The 20,160-nt window shown below is 44.6% G+C and overlaps 1 protein-coding gene across 1 annotated transcript in view; it reads left to right on the top strand.

The window, feature by feature from the left end:
* The window catches only part of RXFP1 (relaxin family peptide receptor 1), a 116,646-nt gene that overhangs the window by 33,151 nt on the left and 63,335 nt on the right, over positions 1 to 20,160 (top strand). The window lies entirely within an intron of this gene.

The raw sequence follows: 20,160 nt of genomic DNA, 5'->3' as shown, positions 1-20,160 counted from the left end.
TTTGGATGGCTTCCTGTAAGAAAAGTCCATAAACCATTATTAAAATGAACTTGGGAACAATCTACTGCTTATTTCTAGGATAAGCAGCATAAAATGTATTGTACTTTTTTGGGATCTTGCCAGGTACTTGTGACCTGAATTGGCCACTGATGGAAACAGGATGCTGGGCTTGATGGACCTTCGGTCTGTCCCAGTATGGCAATACTTATGTACTTATGATTGCATGCTTCGTCCTCTTTAAAAAGTGCCTGGGTGCATCGCGCCACATTTTTGTGGCCTGACGCTCCTAGGCAAGATTGATCGCTAGAGCATTAATCTTGTACTGCGGGAGTGATGAACCTGCAGTACTCAGCTATGGCAGGTTATTCACTATGTGGTAAATTAAGGTGTCGTAAAAGCCTGACTTTTACTACACCTTAACTACCTCCCTTAGGGGGTCTTTTAGTATGGTGTGGTAGAATTTTTAGCTCATGCCCAATGGGCATCTCAGCGTTTAGTGCCAGCTACACTAGCGCACCTTAGTAAAAGACTCCCTTAATGTCTTACCATTGAAAAGTTAGAATATTAAATGAACACACCTAAAATCAGGGCTTTTTTTGTGCCGGTATACACTAGTACAGTGTACCAGCACTTTTTTTTATGGGCTCTCCACAAGCAAGACTCCAGCGGCAGCTGTCTTAGCCTGCTGTGTCCCCGTGTTTCCCCCCCCCCCCCCCCCCCCCCCCGGTATACCTTTCAATGTGATTTTTCCCTTCAGAGCACTAACAGAAGCAGCGTTGCCCATTCAGCTGCCTGTGTCAGCCCGGAGTCATTCTCTCTGCTGCACCCCTGCGGAAACAAGAATTTACATCATAGGGGGCAAGTCGTGGCAGAGAGAAGGATCCTGGGGCCAATGCATGCTGCTGAATGTGCTTCTATTAGTGCTTCCAAGGGGAAAATTGCGTTGAAAGGTACATGGGGGATGTTGCATGGGGAAATGTTTACCTGACCCAGGGGGGAGAGGCAGGACACAGACATACTAGGCAATGGAGGGAAGGGGGGTCAAAGAATAGGGAGATATACAGGACCCAGGACAGAGGTGAGATGTTGAAAAATGGGAGGGTAGGATGGTGAGATGTTGGATCATGGAGTGAAGGGGAGGAAGGAAAGAAAGAGAGAAGCATGCTGGATCATGGGAAGGAATGACACAAACTAGACTAGGTTTCGTGAGGGTTTTCACCTCCTTTTTGTTTTGTCACAAACTAGACTAGACAATTTGTACGCTGAACCTGAACCAACTCATGGTGTTACTCAAATTTGGAGCTTCTTTTGAAACTTAGCCACATGCATAGGCATTGCTACGGGATGTCAAGGAAGGAAAATACCCCCAAAAAATCTTAGTTGCCACCTTTTAACCCCCAGTGAAACTTAGTGCCAAATCTGCACATCTCCTGTCCTCCCTCCCTCCTGTGGGCCTTATAAACTTATAGAGTTCGCCGGCACTGCCGGCCAAGCAGTGATTACAACAGGCTCTCTCTGGCCAGCCCCGGGGTCCTTCCCTCTTTTGCAACTTCCTGTTGCTGCACGAGAAGGATGTGGCAGAGGGAAAGCATTGGAGCCACTGGAGGTGAGTCTGTTGTAGCCACTGCCAAAAATGCCGGCAAACTCTGTACGTTTGTAGGGCCTACGGGGAGGGAGGACAGACAGGGAAGTAAGGAGGTGATGCTGAATCCGGAGGAGGAGGGGAGGGGAGAAGCTGCACTTGCATGAAGGGAAGTGAGAGGTGAGGAGAGGAGAGGGGGACATGTTGCCCATGGATGGAATGGATGGGGGAGAAGCTGCACATGGATGAAAGGGAGAGGAGAGGAGAGGGGGACATGCTGCCATATGGAGAGAAGAGAGGGGACATGCTACAGAGGGATGAGAGGGGAGAGGGAACATGCTGCACACGAATAACAGGGAAGGGAGAGGGGGACATGCTGCATACCATTAGCCTATCCTTAGTAGCCTTGGTTTTTTTAAGAATTGCAAGCATAAAGAAAGGATATCTACTACTACTAATCTTTTTGATAGTGCTACTAGACATACGCAATGCTGTACACATTATATGCAGGTACTTTCTCTGTCCCTAGAGGGCTCACAATCTAAGTTTTGGTACCTGCTTTATATAATTTGGTGTTTGACATGACTTTTGGTTTTCGCTGTTCGTATATTTCATCAATTGAAAGTGCAGCAAAGTTCCAGTTTTAAGTTACTTCATGGTGTTGTCTGGAATCTTGTGTGGATGGAAATACTGATGCCTTGCTTGCCGTGCCCTCCAGCCTTAAGGTTGGCCCCGGCCCTGGTCCCATAAAATCTTTGTGTGCCCTTCTTCCCACCATCCCAGGCAGTGACTAGGCAGCCACCTAGCTCACATAAAAACCAAAGAAGTTACATTTGCAAATCTACTTCATACATATTTATTGTGTGATAGGACATAATGCGAGAGGTAACAGCGCTGTGTCCACTGGAAAACAATGATCATAACATGATCAAATTTAAGCAGATATCTTGAGTGAAGACACTAAGGAAATCTGCTGTATCAGCATTTAATTTTCGAAAGGGCAACTACGATAAAATGAGCAAAATGATTAAAAAGAAATTAAAAGAATTGCCTATAAAGCAGAGGCATAGCGAGACCTCAAGGTGGGCGGGGCAGAGCCCAAAGTGAGGGGGCACATTTTGGGCCGCCACCCCCACCACCGCCTTGCTGCCCCCACCCACCCACTGCCGCTGCTACTGCTGCACATACCTTGGTTGGTAGGAGTCCCCAACCCCCGCCAGCTGAAGCACCACCATTGCCGCTGCCGCCACACACGCTTTGGCTGGCGGAGGTCCCCAACCCCCACCAGCTGAAGCGCGCTTTCCAGTGCTGGTCTCCAGCACTGCCGCATTTCCCACTCTGCTCTCTCTCTTCTTACATCATGTCCGCCATGCTCATTTTAATGAAATTGAACATGCGCACATGCTCAGTTTCACTAAAACGAGCATGCCAGATGTGAGGAGACCAGTGCTGGAGAAAACACTTCAGCTGGTGGGGTTGGGGACCCCCGCCAGCTAAACCAGGGACACATCAAGTTTGGGGGGCCCAGGCCCCCATGGCCCCCCTGTAGCTACACCACTACCATAGAGGTTAGAACTTTAAATCAGGCATGAATGTTGTTTAAAAATACCATCATGGAAGCCCAGACCAGATATATCTCACATATTAATAAAGGTGGCAAGAAGATTAAATGATAGCCAGCATGGTTAAAAGGAGAAGTGAAAGAGACTATTAGAGACAAAAGAACATCCTTCAAAGAATGGAAAAAAGATCCAAATGAAAAAAAAAATATGAAGCAACATAAGCACTGGCATTGATAAAGAGGTCTAAGAGAATATGAAGAAAAACTTGCCACAGAGACAAAAACTGATAGTAACAACTTTTTCAGGTACATCAGAAGCAGAAAGCCTGTGAAGGAATCTGTGGGACTGTTAGATCATGAAGGAGCATAAAGAGTACTCAGGGAGGAAAAGGCCATAGCAGAGAGATTGAATGTTTTGCTTCGGTCTTTACAGAAGAAGATGTAAGACACCAACCTCTACCAAAAATGGTTTTCAAGGGTGACGGTATGGAGGAACTGAAAGAAATCTCGGTGAATCTGGAAGTCAGACTGAGCCAAATCACCTGGACCAGATGATATACACTGAAAGAACTCAAATATGAAATTGCTGATCTGCTGTTAGTGATCTGTAACCTGTTGTTAAAATTGTCCATAATACCTGAAGATTGGAAGGTGGCCAATATGACGCAGATTTTTTTAAAGGGTTCCAGGGTTGATTCAGGAAATTACAGACCAGTAAAACCTGATCCCAGTGCCGGGCAAAATAGTGGAAACTATTATAAAGAACAAATTATGGAACACATAGACAAACATGGTTTAATGGGACAGAGTCAACATGGGTTCAGCCAAAGGAAGGCTTGCCTCACCAATTTGCTTCATTTCTTTGAAGGTGTGAATAAACATATGGATAAAGGTGATCTGGTTGATGTGCTTTATCTAGTCTAGATTTTCAGAAAGCTTTTGACAAAGCCTCTCATGAGAGACTCCTCAGAAAATGAAAAATCATGGGATAGGAAGCAATGTCCTGTGGATTAGGAATTGGTTATTGGACAGAAAACAGAGGGTAAGGTTAAATGGCCATTTTTTTTCAATGGAAGAGGGTGAATAGTGGAGTGTGCTGCAAGATTCTGTACTGGGACCAGTGCTATTTAACATATTTATAAATGATCTGGAAATCAGAATGACAAGTGAGGTAATGTTGCAGATGGAATAAAACTATTCAGTTGTCAAAACACATGCAGAATATGAAAAATTGCAGGAAGACCTTAGGAAACTGGAAGACTGGGCATCCAAATAGCAAATGAAATGTAATGTGGACAAATGCAAAGTGATGCACATTGGGAAGAATAATCCAAATCATAGTTACCTGATGCTAAAGTCCACCTTAGGAGTCAGCACTCAAGAAAAAGATCTAGGTGTCATTGTAGACAATACACTAAAACCTTCTGCCCAGTGTGTGGCGGCAGTCAAAAAAGCAAACAGAATGCTAAGAATCATTAGGAAAGGAATGGTAAATAAGACCAAGAATGTTATAATGCCTCTGTATCACTCCATAGTACGACCTCACCTTGATTATTGGGTTCAATTCTGGTCACCGTATCTCAAAAAAGATATAATAGAATTAGAAAAGGTTCAAAGTAGTTCGACCAAAATGATAAAGGGGATGAAACTCTTCTCATATGAGGAAAGGCTAAAGAGGTTAGGGCTCTTCAGCTTGGAAAAGAGATGGTTGAGGAGGGGTATGATTGAGGTCTATAAAATCCTGAGTAGTGTAGAATGGGGAAGCTACTGTTTCCCTTGGAATTGGTAGCATGGAATGTTGCTACTATTTGGGTTTCTGCCATGTACTTATGGCCTAGATTGGCTAAATGGACCATTGGTCTGACCCAGTATGGCTATTCTTAGGGACACCTATCACAGACTGAGTAAATGTACCTCCAGAGCACATTTGGAGAATCACTGCCTTAGTGTATCATTATAGTAAATGCCTTAAAAGAAGAAAAGTTACTTTTTATTATTATTATTATTATTATTATAAAGATAATTATACTGTGACTGTTAATTCTGCAGAACTTCTGGTATAGGAATCCCTCAGTGATAATTTATTTATCCACTGAATCTCCAGGATTTGTGAGGCTGGGTGTGACAGCAAACATAAATGAGGATTGAATAATTATAATATGTAATATGGAAACGAATGCTAGACGTAAAAAGGTAACAATTTATAGCCATCCATATATAATAACAATTAGAATGGAACTTTAAAATTGAATAATTGTACAATTAGGGGTTTAAGGGGGCAAAAGGGGGGCTGTGCTGGTGTTGGCACGTGTTTTTGACGCATACTGAGGCCTCCTTTTACCTACCTTTTACCACAGCGGGTAAAAGGTAGGTCTTTCTTTGTTGAGGAAATGGCTGTGTGGCAAGTGCTTCACTTGCTATGCAGCCATTTTGGAGGGGAGTCATTACCGCCACCCATTGAGGTGGCGGTAAGGGCTCCTGCGCTAACCCTGCGGTAACCAGGCAGTGCACGGCACTGCTCAATTGCCACTAGGTACACACTAGCACTACAATAAATATATTTTTGTAGTGCTGGATATGATGGTATGCAGGGGATGGGAACTACTGCCAGGCTGCTGAGGAGCCCTGCAGTACTTCCTTTTTAGTGAGCGGTAAGCCTGCATTGGGCTTTCCACCACTGTGTAAAAGGGGCCCCAAATTAATTATGATCATCCGTGAGAAATTGCTTAAACAGAGAGGCTTTAAGGAAAAAAGACAGTGGGTTATGATATCTAATGAAGGACCAACAAAAGGGATGAGCAATTTAGGAGCTTTTGAGATCTCACAGGTCATTTTTTCATGCTGCATCATGACTGTTCATTCATGCACTACAATATCTTTTTCAGGACTCATTTCGGCTAGGTCATGCCAGGTCACCAACCTGAAATCTTCACAAACAGTAACAAATTATTTTCCTTTCCCTGCAGCCATCACTGAAACTCCCTCTGTACTTTTCTATAAGAAAGTCCCCTCTGAACTTTACTGTTCATCCTACAGAGACCCCAAGGTTGCCAGGACCAATATGACCTTTATAAAGAAGAAATTTTAAATCAAAATTTGGTGGGGCTGATATTCAGCCCACAGCGTCAGCACATTTTTAAATGCCGGCTGCCACAAGATAAAAACACAGGATAGTCACTGATACATGGATACCGACCAGCGCTGAATATAAAGAAATCATCACTGACCAGCAGTGCTATCTTCCAGCTATCAGCAAAATTCAGACTTGTAACAGATAGTTATTCAGATAAAGGGATCCATTTATTAAGCCGCACTAAAAAGTGGCCAACGGTAGTTATAGCATGTGGATTTCCCTTGCACTCCACCGCTTTTTTTTAATCTTTATTACTTTTATATTATACACTTGTCAGAGATAATATGGCAAATGTATTAAATCAAAACAAGAAAAATGTTTACATAAATTGAAAATTACATAGTTCTATCGACCTTCAAAAACAAACTCCAGAAATTTAAAGATCTAAGAAAAGAAATATTTATAATTGAAAATATTTTTTAAAAAGGGATACACTCACGACCTAATCACTTTTCCCAATATATCTTAAACAGTGTGCATTCTGTTACTCAGCTACTATATTCAAATTCAGTCCTTCTTTCGCATTCAAAAATTCCTCTCAGGATATATTCTGATTTTTGAACCTAAGAACATAGGCTAAATTTCTAACGAAAAGTCTCAAAACAGCATCTCTGTCCATTTCCAGAGCAAATGTCACCACAGCAGTAGTTCTTTGGGTAATAACTTCCATCGAAGACTCCAAGAAAGATGTTAAGTTCATAGTTTCCCCTGAGTGTGGTTGAGAAACCACATTATCCACAATAGTTTTGCCCTGGAAATATTGTACTCACACAATTGGAGACAAGAAATCTCTTGACATTCCCAAAACATCAGTTAGGTATTTTTTAAACATTTCTATAGGGGATATCAATGGTGATCTTGGAAAATTAGTCAGTCTCAGATTACACCTCCTTAATTGGTTTTCCAAATATTCCATTTTCCTAGAGGAAAAATTTTTTTGCTTTATTGAAATTTGACTCAGAGTCTCTAATTTACTTAAACTTTCTTCAATTCGTTTAACCTCAGAAGACTGACGGGTGTTTATTTGATCTTGGATTAGGACTGCTTCAGACAAAGTTTTAATTTCCAAAGTATTTTTCAAAGTCAATGTTTGTAAGGAAGATTGTAAATTATAGGTTAGGTCCCAGAGTGACTCCAATATCACTACGGCTGCTTTTATTTGATCTTGGATTAGGACTGCTTCAGACAAAGTTTTAATTTCCAAAGTATTTTTCAAAGTCAATGTTTGTAAGGAAGATTGTAAATTATAGGTTAGGTCCCAGAGTGACTCCAATATCACTACGGCTGCTTTTCTTATTGAACCCACTGAAACATCCGGGAGAGGGGTTTGGAGTGTTTAGGGTAGTAATTATTTTAACCAGGATATTTAAAATATTAGAAATATTACCTCCCTCCAATACACTCTCCACCGTTCTTACTGGCAAGGGCAGGCTCCCTCTCTGAACATTCCTCTCCTCCTCTTCGGGCAGTTGGGCGTCAGACTCTGCTTCCTTGGTTCCACTTCCTGGCTGTGGGGGAGCCGCACGCTTGACGGGGCTTAGAGAAACCCCATCTACACTGTCGGCCGATTGAACAAGCTCGGCACCGATATTCGAGGAAGAAGCTGCAGAAGGTCCCAGCGTTACTCCAACTTGTTCCAGCGTCAGTTGCTGTTGAGAACGAGTTCCAGTCAGGGTTGAGGGTAAGTCCCGGACCTTTCCTCTCCTTTTCCCCATATTCAAACGATACAGGGCTTAGGATATCTCTTCAGTTTAAACACGGAGCAAACTTAGAGGCGTCTGGTGTGGTGTTTCACTACAGAGCCATCTTGGATCTCAGATAATATTCTTTTTCGCACTCCACCGCTTTTTAGCGCAGCTCGAAAATGGCTGAGTTTTCGATTTGCTCTATTAATGGTCATGCACTAATTTCCAAATTATCATGTGGCCATTACTGTCTGAGCCTTTACTGTCTCCTATTTAGAAGGCGGTAAGACCTCACACACCACTCATGCGGTAATCAGGCAGCGCACGGCAATGTGCCCACACTGCCCGATTACCGCCGGGAACGCCTGCTTCCCGCCCCCATGCTAGAAAATAAAAATTATTTTCTAGCACGGGAAATAACGTGCGGCAAAACCCAAACTACCGCGGCGATAGTGCTGTTTTGCCATGTGCTACCCGCTCGGTAACCCTACCGTGCCTTGGTAAAAGGGCTCCAAAATTAGGACAGCTTTATCGTTTGTCCAGTTAGCAGTTTGAATATCATCAGTAACCAGATCGTCTCCAGCTCTACCCAAGCTCAGATGTCAACTCTGTCCAGCAAATGCCATGGAAGTCAGAAGGAGCATTCGGTGGCACTATCCGGTTAATGCTGTTGGATATTCCACTGGCTGGCATTTATCCAGTTAGCAGCACATGCTAATCATATAAGTGCCTCTGAGTCGGCAAGGTTATTTTTTTTTTAATTGTTTCTATTTTTGGAGGAGGGTGAGAGAGCAATTACAGAAATTTGTGATGTGAAATTATAGATGGTAGGAGGCGCATGATTCATTTCAGACATATATATTTTAGCATTATTGTCCCTGACAAAGAGGAATGGAGATTTAGAGAAGAAAGCGAGTGACTCTGAAGAACAACATGACAATATAATTGTTCTTTAATGTTTCGAACGGTGAACTTCTCTCACAGTACTTTCCCTTAGCTGTTCAAATAACATTACTTAGCATGTCAAAGGTGCCAGTCACAAGACATAAAAAACTCTCGCAGGTAAAGACTTGATATTTTGAATTCACAAATTGCTGTCTTTAAACTAATTGTGGAAATTACCTACAAAAACTAGAGCTGCAATTTAAGTTTCAGTTAAAAGGATAGGCCCATCAGCTGCAGCACTGTCAAAACCCTTTCTAAATAATCCAGGCAGCAGTTAAAACTAGTTACGTGATTGTGATTCCCTCGCCCTCTTTGTTTTTCTTTTCTTTTCTTAATTGTATTCCATGTATGAGAAGTGCATGAAGGCTTTTAAATCTCCTTTTCTCTTGCCATTCCCCCCTGTACTGTTTATCTGAATAAATGTTGCGGTAGTAACTGTAATTATAATCCTGTGCTAGTATGTCACCCATCTGTGGTAAGACTTAACACGGTATCAAAATGCCTCTGGATTGTAGTCGTACCAGCCGAGGGAACTAACTGTGCTCAGCTCACAAGAGACAGAGTGAACCTAAAATAAAACATCATCCTTAAAAGATAATACCGGATGAATGCAAAAAGGTGAATATGAATTCCTGTGAATGGAATCAATTTGATTTACAATAAATCCAGATACTACCCCCTTATATATATAACAATGAATTATTTATTTAAGTGGAATGGAATTATTTGACTGCACTGGTAAACAGAAAGAAATACTCTTCAGTTAGATTGTGCAGGATTAGACCAGTAGAACTGCTGCTTCCCTACTGGATCCAGTATACACTCTAATTTCTTTACTAACCAAACATTTAGTTTCCTGACCAAGAGCAAGATGCACTAAAGACGTCGGTAATTCCCGTTCCCTACGGATTCCATAGCGAATCGGTAGGGAACGGGAATGCATCAACGATAGGGAATGCAAATGAGCTACTCGTTGTAGGTCACTTGCATTCTCTATTCCTTCGGTACCTGAGTCGGAGAATCGGGACGTCCCTTTTGATTAGGCTCCTCTTCCTGGTCTCTTCAGCCAATCAAATCGGGCTTAGCTGGCTGTTGTCAGCGAAACGCGCTCTGATTGGCTGAAGAGACCAGGAAGAGGAGCCTAATTTAAAGGGACGTCCCGATTCTCCGGCAACCAGGAAAATACAAAAGTTTTGCTGTGGAGGGGTAAGTGGCGCGACGAAGACAAAATAGAAGGGGGAAAAAAGCACGAGCGCCGGCAGAGCAAAAAACTGCGAAAAAAAAACGTCTCTCACAAGCGCAGGGAGAGTACGTCCTTAAAGGACGCCCCTCACATGCGCTCCCTGCTTTTTTTTTCTTTTTTTACCTTTTTTGGGGGGCCCTTTTCCTTTCCAATTCCCTCACAGGAGCCCTAACGAGAGGTGCAGACCTCCCGTTAGGGTTCCTACGGTAAGGGAATCGGAAAAACGGTAGTGCATCTCATTATAATGGGCTGCAATGGTAGTGCAGCTCATTATAATAGCTTTTGAATCATTTGCATTCCGTTTTCGTTGCCTGCTACCGTGGCAGGGAAAATGCCTTTAGTGCATGCCCCGGGTAAACTACTTGCGTTTTAAACTGGCTGGAACCAGTTTAAAACGCAAGTTGTGGGCTCGTTAGGTTTTGTGCATCTGGCCCCAAGTTACAAGTAAGTATAACACTTCAAAGATTTCCAACTCAAAATAGGAATGTTTCTTAGGTGTATTTCATTTAAACATTTTTATAAACTTCTTTCCTACAGGGCTTACTTATAAGGTAAGTAACTATCCAAAATCTTTCAAATCTTAGTCTTATAGTGATATAATTATTCTAATTGGATTTCTCCTTCTTCCTTTATTTTCCAAATTAAATCTCAGTTCACTTGTGTGATAAACAGGGGTTTCAGAAAAAGTGTGTGAATTGTCTCTCTCTCTTCCTCAATTTCCTGTATTCAGTTGGTTTACTTTTCTTTCATGTACTTAGCTGAAGGAAAACTTCCAGTTGCAGACTCAGTCTTCAAGAGATCTCTCCTTTAGAAGTTGTCTTCCATCGATCCTTCTCCCTAAACTTAATCTAACATAAAATAAAAGGAGAAATACTGCCTCCCTGCAGTGTGTGAGTCTTTAGATCAGCCTGCCTGAAACTGGAACCTGGACTGAGAGCTAAACTATGAAAAAATAAAATAAATTGAATTTCATCAGTTCTAATTTCCTAAGTAGCTTTGTTATAACTTTACCCTGACTATCTAAAGAGTAACTCTTTTTTTCTTCCAAGCTGCTGAGATCTTGATGCCCACTTCTGGATCTCATCCACACATACACATTCATAAATTCACTCCCCTCTCTACTCAGTAAGTTTACTAATCTGGCTAATTCAAAATGTGAGCAAAGTCCTCTTATTTTCCAAAGATTCTTTTTCTAACTTATCTCCTTTTCACCAGAGAATATAGTTCAGATCAAACATTTATCTCAGATCAACTATTTATCTCGGATCAAATATTTATTTCAGGTCAAATATTAAGGTTTCCTTGCTTACAGGCACTCAAATCTACTTAGCCTTTATATAGCTTATAGGATTTAAACACTCTTAAACGGAAATTCTCCCTTTTCTGTTCTTCATAAACTTCAAGTAATCCTGAAATATTCAGATCCTTTTCTCAGTAGAGAAACCAATCTCTTTTCACTCATATTTTCTCATTTACCACATAATCAGGCACTCTTTTATAATTTCAGTAAACTTAGATCAAACAACAATTCTTTCTTTCAATTCTTACACACCGAGCTCACAGCTGCAGGTCCATCTTGGCCAAATCTTCAGTTGCTCTCCCCTCTCTGTTACCGGGCAGTTGTCTAACAGGAGCTGATCATCCAATCAGAGAGCTCTATTTGAATGCAGATTAACCTACAGACACTCTAATGGGAATTTTTAGTCAAAAACACTAGATCAACCCTTCATTTTTGGATCAAACTTCACATTTTGGATCAGAGCCATGCCCTAACATTAAGGCTGTAAACATTTCTATCAATTTTTACCCATAAATATGCAAATGAGAACCTCCCAAAAATGGACTAATTTGCATATGATTTAAACAAATTTGAGTACATAGCATACCAATCCCATTTCCTAGCACCTAAATTCGGCAATCAGATTTAATGCAAATACTTTTAAAACTTATTTTTAGCACTTTTAACATTTCAGGTGTCAGTACAGGTCTCCTTGGTATGAATTGCTCATGTGCAGGAATTCATCCTAGCTAAATATCTCCCGAACACCTCCAGCCAACCCCCATGCTCTCCCAGCAGTAAGGTAAACAATTTAAACCAATTTCTACAACTGGTTACACTAGTATTACCCTAATGCAGTGGATCCCAAACCTGGTCCTGGAGGCACCCCAGTCAGGCAGGTTTTCAGGATATCCACAATGAATATTCATGAGAGAGATTTGCATGCACTGCCTCCACTGCATGCAAATTTCTCTAATTAATATTCATCATAGATAACCTGAAAACCTGACTTGCTGGGTTGCCTCCAGGACCAGGTTATGGAACCACTACCCTAATGCATCCAGTAATCTGAGGTTCACAGCTAGTGCTCTTTTATTTTGAGACATTTTCAAGCAGTGAAGAACTTGCACCTGAAAGAGGAGCTTGCATGTTCTTCAAAGTTCATATACATTCTCCACGCTAAATAATTTTCACATTGGTTAAAAGAAAGGTGTCACTAAAAATCAAGCATTACAGTCAACATACACAATGAATCCCTCCATCAGAACATAATCTATGCAAACACTATCATGACAGTATCAGCTCTGATGTGCACAACGTACCCTTCCATCAGAACATAATCCATGCATTCACTCTCAGGATAGTCCAGCACACCCTGCCAAAGTATCTTGCAGATGGTATTAGCTATCAACTTGTTTTTCTCTTTCCAAGTTAGTTTTAACAGCTGCTCCATTTTCATGAATCTGCTCCATATTTCACCATGCCTCCTAGCTTCCAATATGCCATGGTGAGCAGGCAGTTATATAGAAAACAGGAGAGGAAGCCAGCAAATAAGAATGGTAATACTGGGGCAGGCCGATGATCCATCTAGCCCAGTATCCTGCTTCAAGCAGAGGTCAATCCAAGGACCTCTTGGCCGACTCCCTCTATTTGTATCTACCTATTCTACTATCACAGATCCTAATCAGGGCCTCCAAAATGGGGGCAAGATTCTCTGGGCCCGGCCTCCAAGGAGTGCCCAGCACCGGTGCTGTCTGATTCGTGATTCAAATCGATTCGCCAATTTGTTTTTCGGCAAATTGATTCAAATAGATCCATTTTTGTAAAAATTGAGGCCCCCACCTCCCTTTTAAAACAGCAGTTTTTCAGCAGCAGCAAGCATGAACAGCAAGCAACTGATACACCCTGCTCGCAACAGCCGCACAGCCTTCCCTGTGACACAATTTCCTGTTTCCTCTTAGGCGGAAACACGCCAGAGAGAAGACTGTGGGGCCGGCGGCAGCAGTGTGAACCAATCACTGGCTGCTCATGCTCGCTGCCAGCAAAGAACTGTTGTTTTAAAAGGTATGTGGAGGGCCTCGATTTTTACGAAAAATGAGGTGGGGGCAGTGGTAGAGCCCTTGTTTGCCCAGGCCTGGCGTCGTCTCTCAGCAGCCCTGATCCCAATCAGTCCTCACGCCTCCCTTCTTTGTCCCAACACTAAAATCCTCTTGAATGGTTCTCAGGTATGCTTGAATCCTGCCACCATTGTGACTCCTAAACACAAAAAAGGCAAGCAAAAAACTCATACAATACTTCTTTAGCAGAAAACACACTACAACTCTTTAGCCACCTTCAAATAAACCGGTAGCACACAATATCCATATCAGACAATCACTGTAGACTCCACACACAGAACACCAAGGGCTCCTTTTTCTAAGCAGCGGTAAGCCCAACGCGGGCTTACCATTCAGTACACAGGAAGTACCGCTGGGCTACCACAGCAGCCCGGTAGTACTTCCCACCCCTAGTGTGCCGTCATTTCCAGCACTACAAAAATTTGTTTATTTTTGTAGTGCTGGAGTGTACCCAGCGGTAATCGGGCAGTGCCGCACACTGCCTGCTTATCGCCGGGTTAACTCAGTAGCCCTTACTGGGTGGTGGTAAGGACTCCCCCCCCCCCCCCTGAAATGGTCATGCAGCAAGTGCTTTACTTGCTGCATGGCCATTTCCTCCAGGAAGTCGAGACTTCTCTTTTACCAGTTGTGGTAAAAAGGGGCCTAGGCACGTGTGTAAAACACACACCGATGCCTGCACCGGCCCCTTTTTGTCGCAGCTTGGTAAAAGGGACCCCAAAACTCTGTTTACGCTTTCCAAAAATACTAGGACGAGGGGGCATGCGATGAAGCTGCAGTGTGGTAAATTTAAAACGACTCGGAGGAAATTTTTCTTCACTCAACGCATAGTTAAACTCTGGAATTCGCTGCCAGAAAAGGTGGTTAAGGCGGTTAACTTAGCAGACTTCAAAAAAGGGTTGGACGGCTTCCTGGAGGAAAAAGCCATAGAATGTTATTGAATGGACGAGGGAATGCAGTATTTCTAGGATGGGCGGGACAAATTGCTTGTTCTTTTGGCCGCTGTCGGTGACAGGGTTCTAGGCTCCATGGACCCTTGGTCTGTCCCAGCATGGCGATGCTTATGTACATATGTGGAGTTTGGGAGGAGAGGAGGCAGGAGATTCACAAAAGGAGGAATCATAACATAAAATATGGTCATTTTTTTTGTTTGACACAGTTAAGAAATATTTTCTCTCTGAAGTTTTTCAAGTCCTCAGTTTAAGGGCCCTGTTTACTAAGCAGCGCTATGAGCGCGCTAACATTTTAAAGACATGCTAAACAGCGTGCGCTAAGCACTAAAGACACCCATAGGAATATATGGGTATCTCTAGCATTTAGCGCATGCTAATTTTAGGCGCATGCTAAAAACACTAGCGCATCTTAGTAAACAGGGCCCTAAGTGACCAAGCACATAATCTTAAGAGACAAGGAACTGCCAGAATTATGAGATGGCTTTTTTAGCGGAAGCAGTGCTTTTTTTGTGCCGGTACGCGCCGGTACGGCGTACCGACACCTTTTTCCTCAGGTCCCGCCCCCATCTGTTCCTGCTCCCGCGATTCTCTCTCCCCTCCCCTTCCCTCCCTGTCCAGCGATTCTCTCTCCCCTTCCCTCCCATGCCCTCCCTGTCCAGCATGTCCCCTCTCTTCCCTGCCCTCCCCTCTCCAAGTCGCGGCGAACCGGTCCGGAAGTGAAGGCAGCAGTGATGCAGGCACGCAGCAGGCAGGTTCGTCTTCGTCTCCTCTCACGTTGCTTCCCTCTCAGCGCATCCCGCCCTCGAGGGTGGGACGCGCTGAGAGAGAAGCAACGCGAGAGGAGACGAAGACGAACCTGCCTGCTAAGTGCGTGCCTGCCTCCCTGCTGCCTTCACTTCCGGACCGGTTCGCCGCGGCTTGGAGAGGGAAGGGCAGGGAAGAGAGGGGACATGCTGGACAGGGAGGGCGGGACCACAGGAACAGCTGAAACACAAGCGAAAGAAAAAGCTGTCAGAAGCGGCGTCCCTGCATGCAGGAGGTAAAAACTTTTAAGCAGACAGCTCTTTCGAAGGGGAGGGCCAGAGAGGGATGGAGTGGGAGGGGGGGTCCTGAAACGACAGAAGGAGGGAGGGGGGTGTTTGCGGTGCCATTATCGTCGATGGAGCTCCTTCAGCAGCACTGGATCAGGCGACCCTCAGGGGAGGAATGCTGGCTTCGGCCTAACCCCTGGTAAGCCTTTCCTCAGCTGAGAGGTGCCCACCTCTACCACCAGCTGCCTTTCAGGTGCTGTGGAGGACTTGCAGCTCATCTGCATATCCTTACAGCCTTCTCCAGGGTGACACCCAGGTCCACCCCGATCCACTCAGGGCCTCCGCTCTAGGTGCCCAGCGCTCCCACCAGGTGCTGTGGAGGACTTGCAGCCCTTCTGCATTTCCTCACAGCTGTATCCGGGGTGACTCCAGTTCCACCCCAATCTTCCCAGGGCCTTCTCTCCAAGTGCACAGAGTTTCCAGGTGCTTTTTGGCTAGGATCAGACGACCCTCAGGGGGAGGAATGCTGGCTTCGGCCTAACCCCTGGTAAGCCTTTCCTCAGCTGAGAGGTGCCCACCTCTACCACCGGCTGCCTTTCAGGTGCTGTGGAGGACTTGCAGCTCATCTGCATATCCTTACAGCCTTCTCCGGGGTGACACCCAGGTCCACCCCGATCCACTCAGGGCCTCCGCTCTAGGTGCCGCGCGCCGTTGGGGCATTTTTCTCTTTGTATCTAATCTTTTTCCAGTTGCTAAAGTACCTTAATCGTTTATGGCCCCTATTCACATTCTCTTCCTAGCTCTGTCCCTTCCTAATCTTTTCCCTCACCCCCTACCTCTCTCTGCTACAGGAACTCACTTCCCATCCATTGACTTCATCACCTCACCTTCTCTCCTACCCTCTTCCTCCCTCTTGGCTTTTAATCTCCGTCTCTTTCTTCCCTCCATCTTGCCTTCCCCATTCCACCTAAATACCTCTCGCCTTCGACGCCTTCGTGGCCACACCTCTCCTACTCTCCTCCGCTCTCTTTTACTCCTTCTCTTACTCTCAGCTGGTGACATCAATCCCAATCCTGGCCCTCCTCACCAACTATTATCCAAACTCTACAGATCTCACCGTGACCTCTCTAACCTCATCTCTATTCCTCTACTCCCCTCCTCTTCTCTGCCCTTCTCTTGCGCCCTATGGAATGCCCGCTCTATCTGTAACAAACTCCCCTATATCCAGGACCTCTTTATCTCGCGTCACCTCCATCTGCTCGCCATGACAGAAACCTGGCTCTGCCCTGATGACTCTGCTTCAGTCGCAGCCCTGTGCCATGGCGGTTATCTATTTTCACATACTCCTCGCCCTGCTGGCCGTGGAGGCGGTGTTGGACTACTTCTCTCTCCCTCCTCCAGATTTCAACCCCTTCTTCCACCTCAATCTCACTGTTTTTCCTCCTTTGAAGTCCACTCTATCCGCCTTTTCTCTCCTCTGCCTCTTCGAATAGCGGTCATTTATCGTCCCCCTGATAAGTCCCTTTCATCCTTTCTCAGTGACTTTGACGCCTGGCTTGCCTTCTTCCATGATCCTTCCTTCCCCTCTCTCATCCTTGGTGACTTTAATATTCCTGCTAATGATCCTTCCAACTCTTATATTTCCAAGTTACTCGCTTTAACGTCGTCCTTTAATCTCCAACTATGCTCCACCTCCCCCACTCATCAAAATGGTCACTGTCTTGATCTCATCTTCTCCTCCAACTGTTCACCTTCTAGTTTCCTTGCCTCTGATCATCCCTCCTCTGATCACCATCTTATAACTTTCACACTTAAATCTCCTCCCTCCCAGTCCCGTCCTATCTTATCTAATTTATCTAGGAATCTTCACGATATTGACCCTTCATCTCTATCCTCCCATGTTTCAAACCTCCTCTCTACTGTGGCACCATCCACGTCTGTCAACGAGGCTGTTTCTTCTTACAACAATACTCTATCCTCTGCCTTAGACACTCTTGCACCTTTGATGACCCGCCCTGTAAGGCGTACAAAACCCCAACCTTGGCTGACTTCTAATATCCGCTACCTACGTTCCTGTACCCGCTCTGCCGAACGCCTCTGGCGGAAATCTCGGGCCCTTGCTGATTTCTTACACTTTAAGTTCATGCTGACCTCCTTCCAATCTGCTCTTTTACGTGCCAAACAGGATTATTATATCCAACTGACCAACTCTCTTGGCTCTAATCCTCGACTTCTCTTCACCACATTGAACTCTCTCCTCAAGGTGCCCCCTCCCCCAACTCCCCCTTCATTATCTCCTCAGACCCTTGCTGAATTCTTTCACAACAAGGTTCAAAAGATAAACCTTGCTTTCTCTACCTCACCAGCTCTCCCTCCACTAGTCCGTTCCCCTCTCTCTCCTTCCCCTCATTCCCTTTCCTCCTTTCCTGAAGTTACTATTGAGGAAACTACACTTCTCCTTTCTTCCTCAAAATGTACCACCTGTTCCTCTGATCCCATTCCCACCCACCTTCTTAATGCCATCTCTCCTACTCTTATTCCTTTTATCTGTCACATTCTCAACCTCTCACTTTCCACTGCGACTGTCCCTGCTGCCTTTAAACATGCTGTGGTCACACCTCTCCTTAAAAAGCCTTCACTTGACCCTACTTGTCCCTCTAATTACCGACCCATCTCCCTCCTTCCTTTTCTCTCCAAATTACTTGAGCGTGCTGTTCACCGCCGCTGCCTTGATTTTCTCTCCTCACATGCTATTCTTGACCCACTACAATCTGGTTTTCGCCCTCTCCACTCAACCGAAACTGCGCTTACTAAAGTCTCCAATGACCTATTACTGGCTAAATCCAGAGGTCAATACTCCATCCTCATTCTTCTTGATCTTTCCGCTGCTTTTGACACTGTCGATCACAGCATACTTCTCGATACCCTGTCCTCACTTGGATTCCAGGACTCTGTCCTTTCCTGGTTCTCTTCCTACCTCTCCCTCCGCACCTTTAGTGTTCACTCTGGTGGATCCTCTTCTACCTCTATCCCTCTGCCTGTCGGCGTACCTCAGGGTTCTGCTCTTGGTCCCCTCTTCTTTTCTATCTACACTTCTTCCCTTGGTTCATTAATCTCATCCCATGGCTTTTCCTACCATCTCTATGCTGATGACTCCCAAATCTACCTTTCTACCCCTGATATCTCACCTTGCATCCAAACCAAAGTTTCAGCGTGCTTGTCTGACATTGCTGCCTGGATGTCTCAACGCCACCTGAAATTAAATATGACCAAAACCGAGCTTCTCATTTTCCCCCCCAAACCCACCTCCCCGCTCCCCCCGTTTTCTATTTCTGTTGATGGCTCTCTCATTCTCCCTGTCTCCTCAGCTCGAAACCTTGGGGTCATCTTTGACTCTTCTCTCTCCTTCTCTGCTCATATCCAGCAGACCGCCAAGACCTGTCGTTTCTTTCTTTACAACATCCGTAAAATCCGCCCCTTTCTTTCCGAGCACTCTACCAAAACCCTCATCCACACCCTTGTCACCTCTCGTTTAGACTACTGCAATCTGCTTCTTGCTGGCCTCCCACTTAGTCACCTCTCCCCTCTCCAGTCGGTTCAAAACTCTGCTGCCCGTCTCGTCTTCCGCCAGGGTCGCTTTACTCATACTACCCCTCTCCTCAAGACCCTTCACTGGCTTTCTATCCGTTTTCGCATCCTGTTCAAACTTCTTCTACTAACCTATAAATGTATTCACTCTGCTGCTCCCCAGTATCTCTCCACACTCGTCCTTCCCTACACCCCTTCCCGTGCACTCCGCTCCATGGATAAATCCTTCTTATCTGTTCCCTTCTCCACTACTGCCAACTCCAGACTTCGCGCCTTCTGTCTCGCTGCACCCTACGCCTGGAATAAACTTCCTGAGCCCCTACGTCTTGCCCCATCCTTGGCCACCTTTAAATCTAGACTGAAAGTCCACCTCTTTAACATTGCTTTTGACTCGTAACCACTCGCCTCCACCTACCCTCCTCTCTTCCTTCCCGGTCACATTAATTGATTTGATTTGCTTACTTTATTTATTTTTTGTCTATTAGATTGTAAGCTCTTTGAGCAGGGACTGTCTTTCTTCTATGTTTGTGCAGCGCTGCGTATGCCTTGTAGCGCTATAGAAATGCTAAATAGTAGTAGTAGTAGTAGTAGCACTACCAGTAATTCTCACCTCCAACGTGCTTTCTTGCCTGGGACCGTGGCTCCCTCGGAGTTGGTCTGCTAGGGTCACGTCATAATGTGGCCAGTGATGTCAGTCTGATCTACGGAGCCTTCCTGACCAACTCCGAGGAAGCCACGGTCCCAGGCAGGTCAGAACGTTGGAGGTGAGAATTATTATATAGGATATCTTTGTAGCTGGCTCCTACCAATTTTGAGTACACTATAGTTGCATTTTAAAAGGTTGGCAGGGATACATACATATATAAAAATTGCAAACATCTATCTTGCCATAAGGCAGTTTAGTGAAGTTGCACCCATTAGATATTCCACAAAGTTCCTCTTGGTAATTCTATAAGGAGCTGCCTAAAGTTAGACTGCACATATGCGTGTAAATACCGGTATTCTAGTCATATACCCACGAATATGGTCTGGAATTTGGCAGCTTA

The sequence above is a fragment of the Microcaecilia unicolor genome, chromosome 2 (genome assembly GCF_901765095.1).
Source record: "Microcaecilia unicolor chromosome 2, aMicUni1.1, whole genome shotgun sequence".
In the NCBI taxonomy this organism is placed as follows: domain Eukaryota; kingdom Metazoa; phylum Chordata; class Amphibia; order Gymnophiona; family Siphonopidae; genus Microcaecilia; species Microcaecilia unicolor.
This window is presented reverse-complemented; position numbering and strand designations above follow the sequence as displayed.